General features: G+C 37.3%; 1 long non-coding RNA gene across 1 annotated transcript in view; it reads right to left on the bottom strand.

Moving 5' to 3' along the window:
* Nucleotides 1–10,121, bottom strand: part of LOC116275335 — a 77,138-nt gene extending 67,017 nt beyond the window's left edge. The window contains exons 1-2 of the long non-coding RNA XR_004184366.1: nucleotides 9,190–10,121; nucleotides 3,695–3,749 (exon numbers count right to left, since the gene is read on the bottom strand). This is a non-coding gene — a long non-coding RNA (uncharacterized LOC116275335). The remainder of the gene's footprint in view (nucleotides 1–3,694; nucleotides 3,750–9,189) is intronic.
* Nucleotides 10,122–14,716: the final 4,595 nt, after the last annotated feature.

Consider the following 14,716-nt stretch of genomic DNA (forward strand, 5'->3'; position numbering starts at 1 on the left):
CTCAGTTGAAAATGCAGAAATCACCCGTCTTCTGTGTTGCTCACACTGGAAGCTGGAGACTGGAGCTGTTCCTATTCGGCCATCTTGGGCGTGCCCCGGGTGATGTTTTAATCAAATAAGTAAGAGAGCCTTATGTGCATCAGTGTGTTACCAATGTTAAAAGCAAAGAACTACAAACTACATAAAATTGCCACAGCATATTTTGCAATTTTATAGCAGCATCCAGATTAGCATGGAAAATGTAAAAGTATTTATGGGCTACTTGCACTTCTGTGTAAAACTTCTTATAATGATCACATATTTATGGCTAAGCACATTTTAAATCTACAGAATTTTTAAATGAGTTGCAGGTTCCACAAATATTTCTAATGGGGGTTTTGCCATCTGGAATTCAAATTTCAAATCAAGTGTTGCAAACTTAGTGGCTCATTATAAATGGACAGAATTGTAGGTTTGTATTTACCATCTTGGCAGAATAACTAGCAATGACAAGAGATAAAACATCAAGTGCACTAATTAATGATCACTTTAAATCTTTTCGAGGAAAATATAATTAGTATATTTTCAGATACTTTAAAAAATGTCATTGTCAGGTAAAATTGCAGCTTGTCAATTGTGATGAAAATTTAGTTAAATGTATCTTCAGGATTTTAAAGGAGTCTATCATGTTATCAAGAAATTATATGAGACTACAAGCTAATTAGAAATATGATTAATATAAAAATAAAGTTATAATAATGTGCATCACTGATTTTTAAAATCTTAGAAATCAATAAAGCATAGCTAATTGAAAACATTAAACTGTATAATTTGAATAATTTACATAAAATTTTTTTTCAAGTACTGCAATGAAGTGCAATCAAGCCCCCTTGAAATTAGGGCACCATCCATAATATGAATTAGCAATAAAATGGGTATATTTGCTCTTATCTCAACACTATCAGTTAACACAGATAGTCTTTATTTTCTGCAAAATTTTTACAGCAGATTAGAATAATTGTATTATACCTTTCCCCCAAAACAACTGCTATTACCAAGCAAATGTAAGTGGTCACTCAGTGGTTTCTGAAGCTTTCAATACAATATTTCTTTAAAGTTCCCTTCTCATCATCTCAAGAACCACAGTTCCTATAATGCAGCAAACAAATTTTCTTGCCCTCCTTCTAACAGTAAAAATCAATTTTCCTTGCCTTGATATTTGCGTGGAACCCATTAGGAGGCCTTCCTGTCGCATCTTCTTTAACATAAATCCTGGCCTGACGCATATCCTCGAAACCCTGATCTCAAAATCTATTTCCTCTGGAAATATGTACTATATAAACTGCGTTACTTTGTAGATATCTCAAATAGTTACTGGAACAAATTGTGAAAGTTAAATAAAAATTATCACCTTGTACATTTTCTTAATTCGGTTTGCATAAAAGGAAAGCCAATTATTTCAGAAATTGTTATTTGTAATTCTCTTGTAAACTTTTTAATGAGTGTAGACTTACTCTCTTAATAATTAAGAACAAAAAATAATGTAAATGCATTATACATGTATAAATATATTTAAAGTAAATTTCAGAAAAATGATGCTCTCATAAATAAGATTGACAATAAATATGAATTTATATTGAACTTAGCATGTTAGGAGTTATGCAAAGGAAAGGCTGGTGATATATGATATGTTCTTAACACATTATTAGTGCTATTCATATGAAAGCATTGAATTGAAAAAATAAAGAATGAAATAATTATCGATTTCTAATTCTTGGCTATATCCAATCCAATATCTAAAGCAGTATTTTATAGCAAAATTGTATAAATTATTAAATCATTACAGCTAGGTCATGTAACTCTTTTCTACCTCCAAAACTCTCTCTTATTCAGAATCTCTCCTTTATTTACTTTGGCATGCATATTCTCACCATAATTTTTAATACTAAATAGTAATAAGGACAGCTTACAAACACGAATACACCCCCCAAAATAATACTGGGAGAAGTAGAGTGGGAAAAATGTAAAGAAGGATGGACACTCCTAATAGTTTAAATAACTTCTATTTCATCTATCTATGTTTGAATTCCTTTTCTGTTCAAGTTCATTCTCTATCCCATGTGACTGAGGGAAAGGTGACCTCTGCTTCTTACCCCGGAAGGGTAATCTGAGATATCCCAGCTAAGCTCAGAACTCTCCTTTCCTTAACCACTGTATTCTCACAGTGGGGTATTTCACCTATTTCTGGCCAATGACATGCAAAGAGAAGTCTAGGGGGGCATCTGGCAATACTTTCCCTTAATTTTTCTCTGAACACAGCTAAATATGGTACCTGGAATGACTGCATATTCCCCATTACCAGACTTAGAGAGAAGGGCAAAACCAAAATGACGGCAGAAATGTGAACTATGCCTGAACACTACACTTGCTCTGGACTTCTGTTATGCAATATACCATTTTTCTCACTGTTTCAATCCCATTGAGAAAAGAATCTTGTTTGTTATGTGCAATAGATGGCATTTAACTGATACAAATTGGTAACCCAATAATTTCAGGTAACTTTGCAGATTTCTTTCTTTTCAAAATCATAATGGGAAGAGTCCCAGGAATATATTCTTGAAAATTAGAACGCTCCAAAATGTCCTTATTGTTTCTAACTGTTCCCAAATAGGTTTTTCATATGTGGATGCACGCATCACTCTTTCAACTATAGCTACTGCACAGCCTCTGCTCTATTCTTGTTCTTCTGCTCTGTCTTCTGCTTATCCAACTCATCTTCCCACTATTCAGAGAAGCCTCAACATTGGTGGTGCTCATCAGAAAAATAAATAATATTCATGCAAAGGTTGCTATCGCCAAACATTGAAAAATGTTCTTAAGCTTCTGGCTGCATTGTTGTTTTCTGCACAGAGAGGCAAAAAACACTATCCCTAATTCTGTACAACACATGTTTTCCTTGTTCCCAATGCAGTTCTGACTTTGCCCAAAATTACTCTACACATTTCTGCCTTTAACTCCTCCTTCATTCAGGGCTCAAAAACAGGCCATGTAGGGAAACAGAATGCATAATATCACTGCTATTATTATCTCATCTCTCTCCTTTTCTTAACAGAATGGAAAAGTTTCAATGAATTCAGGCCGACATTGTGGAGGTGCTGGTTTTTGTGGCTGTGAATAGACTCCAGCCTAACTTGCTTTGTTACAGTCAAAGACAAGGAAAATAGACTTCATGGCTGGATGTTTTTCCCATTAAAATAGCTATTTACTTTTTCTTGTTTTTCACAAAAACTGCTTGTGCAAGTACTGTAGGCAATTTCCAAATGTTTCTTTAATTTAATTAGATTTTTTAAACACTCAGAATAGCAACACTCCTGGGGATAATTTGAATTTAAGACACATTCTGAGTCAAAACCTGCCCACAAACGTTATGTTTATTGATCTAAAATGGCAATAACAACTGAAATATTATAATTTCACTCAGCCTGCTAAGTTACTTTTTATGACCTGTGTCAATTATTGTCATGGCATAGCAACTAAGTATCACCCCACAGCAACTAAATATTAGAATATTTATGGACTAATCCCAGATGAAAACATACGTTGTCTGGGATGACTAAATGACAGAGACTGCAAACTTACTATTTATATGGATATGCAAACAACATAAATGAGCGGGCCATATAAGGTGGCGTGGGACAAAATAGGAAGCACATACCTGGTCTGGAAGTACGTGTTCCTCTAACAAGGGCTACCACTTCTCAGCTTCACGGCTGAAAGGTAGAAATATATATTATCACACCTTCTGGTTTTTCAAGATAAGCTGGAATTCAAGGTTTCTATGTAAAATCTTTAGATATTTCAATATTGACTACTTTTTTAAAACACTATATAGAAATGCAAATTAAAACCACAATGAGGCAAGGTGTGCTGGTTCAAGTCTGTAATCCCAGCACTTTGGGAGGCAGAGGCAGGCGGATCACCTGAGGTCAGGAATTCGAGACCAGCCTGGCTAACATGGTGAAACCCTGTCTCTACTAAAAATACAAAAATTAGTTGGGCGTGGTGGCGGGTGCTTGTAATTCCAGCTACTTGGGAGGCTGGGCAGGAGAATTGCTTAAACATAAGAAGTGGAGGTTGCAGTGAGCTAAGATTGCACCATTGCACTCCAGCCTGACCAACAAGAGCGAAACTCCGTCTCACAAAAAAAAAAAAAAAAAAAAAAAAAAAACCCTCATACATTGCTGGAAAAAAAAGGTAAAAGGGTAAAATCACTGTGGAAAACAGTTTGGAGATTCTCCTCCAAATTAAACATAGAATTACCATTGATCTAGCAATTTTGCTTCTAGGTACATACTCAGAAGAATTGAAAGCAGAGGCAAGGACTTGAAAAGATATTTACAGACCAATATTCAAAACAGAATTACTCACAAAATAGCCACAAGGTGGCAACAACCCAAATATCCATGAACAGATGAATAAACAAAATATGACATATACATACAATGAAATTATTCAGCAATATTAAAAAAAGAAGGAAGTTCTGATATATACTACAACATGCATGAACCTTGAAAGCATTATTCTAAGCAAAATAAGCCAGACACGAAAGAACAAATATTGCATGATTCCACTTATTTGAGGTACCCAGAGCAGTCAAATTCATAGACAAAAAGCAGATAGTGGTTACCAGGGGCTGGGGGGAGGAAGAGATGGAAATTATTATTTAGTGAGTAAATTTTAATTTGGGATGATGAAAAGGTTCTGGAGTTAGTGATGTGGTTGCACTACAATATGAATATACTTAATGACACTGAATAGTACACTTAAAATTATTATAATGGTAAGCTTATGTTACTATGTTTATTTTACCATTAAAAACAAACCCTTATGTGGACCTATTAAAATACATCTGTAGGTTGGATTTAGTCTAGGGTTTTCAGGTTATATACTCTGCTTTAGCCAGCAAGTCTTCAGGAAAATCACTTAGGCTTCAAGGGTCTTAAGACAGTGGAAAGGCTGACTTCCAGCATGACAATGAAGCACTAAAATTGCTAGAGACGTCAACCTCCTAACTGTTTTATAAATTTCCATGAGAATATCCAAATACCAAGGGGGAAAAAACCTTAAATCTGAAGTAAAGTATTTTATAGAATTTTATTAGTTTTTTCCTAAATCTTCAATAATTGGAAAAGTCAATTAGGTAATTATAACATAACTAGGATTCTTATCCTTGACTCACACTGTAAGAATGGACAAGAATATAAATAAGATGAGTCTTTGACTTGCTTAACAAAAATTTCTAATTCAAGAAAATAGGAAAAAAGCCAACCTGAAAAATGGAACCATTATTAACCTTGGACACACAAATATAGAAAGGCTGTCCAAAGAAAAATTAAATCCCAATTCCTCTATTTTGTCTCTATGCCTTAGAATTCTCAAAGTAATCTAAAGATACTTTGAGCCTATTCTATCCTGCCATTTTCCAAATTAGAACTCCTTGAAAAGGGAATTCTTGTTCCCACTGCAGAACCCAGAAAAGATCTCTGTGTATAAAAATGGGAAGCTCTAAATGGCGTCTCACATTTAGAAGGAGAAAAAGTAGTTATTGAATATCTAGTTTATGTCATCCACAGTATTGGGCATTAACTCACTACCTGCCTTTCATCTTCAAAAGAGTGAAGCAAAACCTGCCAGCACCCAGCCAAAATTAAATGAGGGTCATTTTTTCCTGTTCTTCAATACTGCATTTACATAGGTGTCTTTTTGTTAAAGATAAGTAAAGAAAAAACAAATAAAAATAGTGACACATGACATAAGAACGTTACCAATTGCGTAAGAATGTTAATGCCTTAAACATTCAAGGAGCAAAGTTTATAATTAAATTAATGCATAACAGATCAAAGTGTTAATAAAAATTTAAGAATTCACAAAATATAATGACTTTTTTAGGAAAAAAATTATTGTATACTGTTTTTACAATTACCATGAGATGAATATAAGGCAAGAATGGATAAAATTTAGCTGTAAAGGTTGTGGAGAAAGAAAAGAAATGGTGCAACATGAATTTCAGTCAGATATTATCCAAAGCAATTTCATTTTAAAAAAATGATATGTGTGATTTAAACCATATAGTGTTCTGCAATAATTCTGATGTAACTAAAAGATATTGGGACAATTTAGCAAACATCCTAAGGAAGTTAAGCCAGACAACCAGGTTACTTTTTATACTTACCTATCTCAAAGCTAGTTTTAGTGTGTATAGGAGCTGACACTAGTGTCTGGAAATATTGATTTCCATGCCTTCTTTCACTCCTGATGTTGGTTAAGTTTTTCAGTTTTGAAGGTTACTATCCTTCTACTATCCCTGGCATACATTAAGGTCAACAACAGCTTCCATAGTGAGGCCAGATCTCTCCAACAGAAAGAATAATTACTTCAATCCTCCACAACCCATCTGTGGACAATTAATTTAACACCCTTGACACCCAGGTTCTTAAATCAGAAGACTGTTAGTGAGAGCAAATTATCAAAGAACATAACATGAATTTTATTATTATTCCCTTTCCCACCCTTATTTTCAGGGCAAGGTATTTCTTACAGTTGAGAGTTGCTGGATTTTATGATTCAGTAATCTACCAGAGCAATGGTAACCACATTTCTCCAGATTCACCTGTCTGCTGGAGCAGGCATCCCCAACCCCTGGGTCATGGATCAGTACCTGTCCGTGGAACCTAAGGAACTGGGCTGCATAGCAGGAGGCTAGTGGCAGACCAGTGAGCAAAGCTTATCTGTATTTACAGCCACTCCTCATCACCTACATTATCTCATCTGTATTTACAGCCTCTCCCCATCACTTGCATTACCACCTGAGCCCCACCTCTTGTCAGATCAGCAGCAGCATTAGATTTTCATAGAAGCATGAACCCTATTGTGAACTGCACATATGAGGGATCTAGGTTGCATGCGCCTTATGAAAATCTAATGTTTGATGATCTGTCACTGTCTTCCATCACCTTCAGATGAGACTGTCTAGTTGCAGGAAAATGAGCTCAAGGCTCCCATTGATCCATTGATTCCACATTATGGTGCATTGTATAATTATTTCATTATATATTACAGTGTAATAATAATAAAAATAAACTGCAAAATAAATGTAATGCACTTGAATCACCCCAAAATCATCCTTTCCCGTGCCACCTGGGTTTGTGAAAAAATGTTCTTCCATAAAACCAGTCTCCGGTGCCAAAAAGTTTGGGGACTGCTGTGCTAGAGAATCTGTTGTACTCCCAATCACCATGGGAAAGACATGCAGTTACCGAGTCAAATGTTGACAATGTTTCTCAGAGAGGCAGCCAACACTCAGAGCAATGGCCTCACTCTCTGACATAGCACTAGGAATTTTTCTAGGTGATGGAAGGAGAAACCACTATTGGACAGCTTCTACACTAGATTAACTTGATTGAAGTGTTATTCATACAGTACATTCAGTATATTAAAGAGAAAACATAGCCTGCAAATTCTGATTAGAAAAGTGCCCCAACAATCATGAGTAATATACACAGTAACTATGTTCGTAGTGCAAACACTTCTAAAAAATCACTTAGACTGCCTTCATTAATTAAAAAAAGATTAATTTTGAAAAATCCATATACACAAAGTAACTTAAAATTAAAATGCAAAAAAGAAACCCAAATTTAGTTTTATGAAAAAGGTGTAAAGCCTCACTTTAAGCTGATTCAATGTAAAACCATTTTTTCTATAAATTACAGCTAAAATAAGTGCACAGAGTTTAATATAATAATTAGGAAAGCATAAAAATCTTTCTAAAAAGGAGTGAGGATAAACAAAAATAGAAATTTTGAACTACCAGATTGTTTCAATAGATAATAAATCCTAGTCCACCAGCAAAAGAGAAAAACAAACAAACAAAACCATAAGAAGGCAACATTAGAGAAAATATGATAATTAAGTGACAAAAGCTAAGCCAAGGATAACATTACAAAATGAATATAAATGCTTTAAAATATCTCTATTAAAAAAAGAAATAGTAAGGGTTTGAATTTTAAAAGAGCACAATACAATGATGTTGTCTCTTTAGAAAGACATATCTAGGTGGCTCACGCCTGTATTCCCAGCACTTTGGGAGGCCGAGGCCGGCGGATCACGAGGAGAGGAGATCGAGACCATCCTGGCTAACACGGTGAAACCCCGTCTCTACCGAAAATACAAAAAATTAGCCGGGCGTGGTGGTGGGCGCCTGTAGTCCCAGGTACTTGGGAGGCTGAGGCGGGAGAATGGCATAAACCCGGGAGGCGGAACTTGCAGTGAGCCGAGATCGCGCCACTGCACTCCAGCCTGGGCGACAGAGAGACTCCGTCTTAAAAAAAAAAAAAAAAAGACATATCTAAAAATAAAATAATTTTAAAAACAGACAAAAGCTAGTTAGTTAAATGTAAACTAAAAGGAAAGCTGAGCGGCAAAGGGTGTGTGAGCCAGCAAGATCAGGGTGCCGTCACTGGGCGCACCAGCTGGGCTGGAGAAGCTCCAGGCACCGGCACAGGCCCTGGCTGTGGGAGAGGCTGCGGCTGAACCAGTCAAACCAAAAGCATCTTCCGCTGCTGGCACAGGGAAACATGGTGGTGCCTGAAAGCCTGGAGACGCTAGTAACCGCAGAGCCCCCAAGAGGGTGTTACAGCTTGTCACAGCCCAGCCTTAGGAAGCCCCGGGTTCTGGGCTCCCAGCAGGGCGGCAGCTCTTCTCTCTTTGTAGCCCACAGTGTGGCGAGAGGGGGGTGGGGAGGTGGGGCATGATGCACCCCGTCTGTGTTACAGCTCTCTCAATTCCCCCACTCTCAGGCTGGCCCAGCCCTGCCACTGCTTCCTGTCTTGTGGGGCGGCTGCCCAGCCTAGGCAAACAGCAGGAGGCCTACAGTGTTACAGCATCTCTGGCTAGGGGAATCCCAAGGTCTGGACCCCAGGAGGGTCACCACTCTTTACTCCCGCAGTGCAGGAGTGTGTCACCATGTGTAGCTTGGTGAGCTGGCCAGCAATGTATTACAGCTCCTTTTGCTCTGGCCGTTTGGTGGGTCCTGAGTTCTTGCCCTGCATCCTGGAAGAATGAAGTTACATGTACAACTGGAGCGTGAGCAAGGCAGAGAGGAGCTTTAGTGAGTGACAGAAGAGCTCTCAGGAGACTATAAGGTATCCTTACCATAAATAGGTCGTCCCGAAGAGATGAGTCTGTCTGAACCCAAGAATTTTTATGGACTCAGAATAGAGGAAGTGCATGCTGATTGGTCCATGGGCGGTCATGGGTGGGCCTGGAAAAAGCACCATCCAATTGGCCGAAAGGCTTCAGTGAAGTTCTCACTCTGAGTCCCGGACTCCACATTGAACTGGCAGCCCGGTCCGCAGGCTTGAGGCCATCCCAGGCTTGAAGGTGGGGTTTCACTGGGGACCCGCCCCTTCCCGCTTGGGAACTTGTCTGCCTCCTGTTACCATCAACTTGCGGTTTATGACGCTCAGGATCTCTGTGGTGTGGGGCTCCTGGAGGTCTGTGCTGAGCTGCCTTCAGCTCCCCTGCCCCTCAGCTCCCCCACCTCCTTCCCATGCTTGTTGGCACCCAAAATCTGGAGGAAGAGAAGGCAGCAGGAGGCCGGCCTGTCTGTGCCGCCCTGAGCATGCGCACACCTGGCTAGGTCTCCACAGTGTCTGGGTTCTGACACAATTTTTCTCCGCACCAGGTCCGGCGCCCGGGAGCAGGGAGAGGCCGGGGAGCGGGAGCAGGCACTTCTGAGCCTGTGGAGGAAGGGGGCTTCCTGGGGCTCCGAGAGTGCAGGGATGCCCAGGTTCAGAGCTACAGCTGCGCCCAGGAGCGCGGCCTCTTCCCCATCAACTCGGTAGGGCTTGGAACCCCAGCTGGGATCACCTATTCCCAGTCCCCACTGGCCCTGTACTAGCTGTGCCTCCCCGCTGCAGCTTGCGCCCTCACAGTGACCGCCACTGCCATGAAGGAGCCCAGGAGAATAAACCACTTAGGGCACATGGCACCTGCTCCTAGAATCACATTTTCTACAAGCCCAGCTGCTGAAACTGCCTGAAACCAGTTTTATCTAATACCTACTGAAACAATCTGCTGTGACTTTATTTATTTATTTATTTGGGTGAGGGGGGTTAGGGGGATGGGGACAGAGTTTCCCTCTTGTTGCCCATGCTGGAGTTCACTGGGGATCTCCACTCACTGCAACCTCCGCCTCCCGGGTTCAAGCCATTCTCCTGCCTCAGCCTCCCAAGTAGCTGGAATTACAGGCGCCCACCACCACGCCTGGTTGGTTTTTGTATTTTTAGCAGAGATGAGGTTTCACCATTTTGGCCAGGCTGGTCTCGATCTCCTGACCTCAGGTGATCCACCCGCCTCGACCTGGCAAAGTTCTGTGACTACAGGCGTGAGCTGCCGCTTCCGGCCTGCTGTGACTCCTAAGACTAATTTTACCCACTGTTATCACTCATCAATGGAGGCTTGCCAGCTCGTCAAAACTTAACTGGTGCCCCTTAACTTTCAAGACAATATGCAACATTTCTTTTTTCTATAATCCCTCTAACCTTCTCTTTGTTCTTCAGACATGCCGAAGACTACTCAATCTATGTGTATTCCCCAAATTACAATTCTTGCTTCCCAGACAAAACATTTTAAATTTAAAAATTTGTCTCTATATTTTATCTGACTTAAACATACTTGGTATCAGAAGTATAGTTCCAAAGCTGAATCACCTCAGGGAGAATCACTGTGAAGAACTATGAAATGAGGTACCTATACTTGGCCCTTGATCCCCTCATGTTTGCCTGGGTTGCCTTTTTCCCTCTGGTGAATCTCTCTTGGACCAACCTCCCCGACCCTTCTTTTGTTTTGTTTTGTTTTTTTCTTTTTGAGTTCTGTTTTATCTGGGATTTGGTTGGGGAGGTGGCTTACCTTTCATGTTTGAGAGAGGTATTTTTCTCTTTGGTTGAGAGATCTCCTGTTGGGGAGGACTCTTTTCCTCATGGCATACCTCAGCTGCAGGTCTGCAGGAAGGGACTTTTCCCTTTGGGTTGGGGCATCAGTGAAAGGATTTTTTTCCCTTTGGTTGGAGAAGGTGGCTTATCATCCTTTTAGGATGTGCTTTGTTTTCCATCCATATTTGTGTTTATTTGATTTGTGCATATTCAGTATTTGCATTTAATTGGCTTTTGTTTATTTACAGGTTATAAAATGGGTTTATAAAAGGGTAACTTAATGATTATCTCTGTATAAATACTCAATTTTCATAAGTAATCTAGGTGCAATTGTTAAAAAGCTAAATAAAATGGTTAATTGTAAATGGAATAAATGTTTATAAATGAAGCTTTTGTGTAATTTAAAATCTTAAAATGTTAAATTAACAAATAGATACTAATTAAATTTCTTAGTCATGTCCAAACAAGATAAAAATATATTTAGCTCTACTAATCGAAATATACATTTAAGAAAAAATAATTTCATATGAGAAATAATCTTATGTAGTAAATTTTTGTCCTAAGATAAAATGAATAATAAAAAAATGTTTTTAATGAATGACTTGGCGGTTAAGAAAATGTAAACGGTCTAAACAAGTCAAAGAGGATTTGTAAAGGATGGGCCTTATAAAGGAAGTTTTATGTGTGCTTCGATAAGCTGAGATTAAAAAGAAATTATTTATGTGTTTTTCTAAAAATTAAACATTGGTTTCAGGGAAACACTGTTATAGGATCAGGGCCTATTTGTATTTACTGAAAACAAGGTTGTCTTTAAGTATTGCCCTGCTCTTAATAAATTTGGCAACAGGTATTGATTTTTTATATTAAAATCTGTATCTTTAATGCCATCTTCTAAACTGCGGACAGTTTCTATTTCTGCCACATTTCTTGCTGAGATGTATTTAATTTTTCTAGTTTCAAATTTAAAATGCTGCCCTTTTCTTTTAAAATGGTAATTTCATTTCTTGAGGTAAAGTTTTCCTTTTAAAATTTCTCAGATTTATAGCTCAGAAGTTCAAATTTTGCTGTATCTCAGGGCACGTTATTTGCAGGTTTTACATAATCATGGCCATACATAACAGAATGGCATTCTATTCTTTCTCCTCTTAAAAAGCTGTATCTTTTTTCTTTGGCTGGTAACTCTTTCAACCTTTTTTTTTTTTTTTTTTTTTTTTTTTTGTCAACTCTTGTAACTTATTTCTCCACTTCTAACTCTTGTGTTAGTGGCCTGATGCTAAAATGTTTATTTTGAAGACCTAGAAAAGCAATGCTTTCCTCCAATATAATTAGATTCTATACACTTGGCTTTTCTTTATGTCTAAATTGTTCCATGTAACCAGAAAACTTCCCCCATGCTGTTATTAAGAGCTCAAGATACTAGTTTTCTTGTTGATATTCCTCTATAATATAGTGTACTCTCATAACTTTAGACACATTTTTCCTGTGTCTAGCATAATTCAAGTACCTTTTTCATTAAGTTTGACTTCCAGGTTACCTAAATAAGCTTCCTGTAAGGGGAAACAATGACTGCCTGCGGTTTTTCTTTACTTTCTAGTAAGTAGCCTAAACAAAGATATTACATTTTATCAAGATAATTGCTACATTGTCTTTCTTGGGTTTTGGGTTACTTAGGAAAACTTAGCTTTTGAAGGAGTAAGGTTTGTAATCCACGTAAATTTCTACATTGCTTTTGAAGTCTTCTGATTATTACTCTAGTTAAATGAATGTTATGTAATATTACAGTGACCTATGACTCTGTTTTAATCAAGCATTTTGAGCCTTTTGACACCTTTGACTAATTGTCCCAAAATCAAATTCTGAAATTCATGTACTTTTATTCAACTTGAAAACTATTATAACATCTGTTTAAGTTTTACTATGGCCTAAAAATATTGATTTTTAGTTGTGCTACATTAAAATTTTCTATACGTCTTTTGATTCTTCCTAATAAATTTTAAAGTTATTTTTAAAGGTCATAAAATGTTTTATTGAGAACTCTATTTGAACTTGATACTAATACTCTTCTTTGGTTGCAAAGAGCAAAAACTAAATGAGAACTATTTTAACTAAAACAAGAGGGTTCGTAGAAAAATAGTTTTCAAGTTGAATAAAAGTATATGGAAATATAAATGTTAGAGTTAATGAAAGATATGAGTTATAGACTTTTCTTCAAACATTTCATAAAATAACTTGAAATAAAATACACCATTCCTCCTCTCATGTTAACAAAGATTTAAAATACAATGATACAAATGTAAACAAATATGCAAGGGAGGAAACAAACTGAAATATATTGTAACCAGAAGAAATCCTTTGGAAGAAATTGAGCAACTCCTACGCAAAACATCTAAGAGTGTATATGATATTGATCTGTTACTTCAGGCATAAGAAATCTATCTTTGTAACATAACCCAAAGCATGAAAATATTGCATACAAAAAATTCATTCTTCCCAAACAATGTAGAGGTAATGAAACAGGAGAATAATTACACAGTATTTTTTCCAAACTGTGTTCCATCGTATGCTAACATAGATTGTACAAATAAAGTGCTCTATGCCCAAGAATATTTAAAAGATTTTTTAACACAGGAGTCTTCACTCTAAGCCTTCTTGGGACATTTTATACTCATATAAATTAGGAGTTCCCAAGAGGGACGTTTACTAAAAAATTTTACCCATAGGCCATTAAAAGATGGTATATGTGAAGAACAACTAATTCTGTGGAAATTGCTTGTAATTCATTTTATGTTGGAAAAGGAAATGATGAGGGCTTAGAAGGCTGGAAGAAGAAACGGTGAGAGCTTGGAAGGCAAGACTGAAGTTATGTAAAAGATAGAATAGGAATGTTGTTTTAGTGGTAAGGTAATTTGGATTTCACACAAAGATTCAATGAATTGTAATGAAAATTACTCAATATTTCTTTAGATTCAAGGGGTATAGAATTCAACACAATTTAGTTCCCTCCCAGAGAGAAAGCAAAAGATATTTCACATTTAAATAGATGCAGAGAACCATGTGTTCTGGAAGTGAATGTGAATACACTGGTTCTCAAATTTCTCATATATCCAGACTCACTATTTGTCATTGTTGTACTGTAGTTATGATGCAGGGTTATTTTTATTTTTTGTTTCCATTGTAAACCCACTTTGTCTCAGACTGGGGAGAAGGTAAGTAACCGGAGTAAAGGATTTATCAAACTGTAAAGGTTCTTTCTTCATCCACACTTTAGGACAACTGCAGGAGAAAGGCCCAGGTATCATTAAAACACAAAGAAATTTCTTTTTGAGGTGATGAAAATGTTGGAAAATTTTCTGTGTTGATGGTTGTAGATCTCCATGAATATGCTAAAATCCTTTGGATCATACACTTGGAATTGTATAATAATATGTGAATTATATCTCAATAAAGCTTTTAGAAATATACAGCATGATAAGAGAACTGAATCTTAGGAATCCGTCATGGAACTCTGTAAACAGAGAAATCTCGGCCTTGGGAAAAAAGTCACTGCTGCACTAAAAGTATTCATTTTACTCACTAGCTTGTTTACTGAAAAGCTAACTTTAAAATCACCCACTGACAAGATGTCTGCTCTAAATCAAAACTAGTTTTTTTCTTATTTGTAGCATTTGTTGGTCTTTTATTTGAAGCCAAAGAACATTACTGTGGACACACGTGGGCTATATTTACTTAAAACTTTTTGTCTTTTA

This window comes from Papio anubis, chromosome 6 (assembly GCF_008728515.1).
Source record: "Papio anubis isolate 15944 chromosome 6, Panubis1.0, whole genome shotgun sequence".
NCBI classification, from domain to species: Eukaryota; Metazoa; Chordata; class Mammalia; order Primates; family Cercopithecidae; genus Papio; species Papio anubis.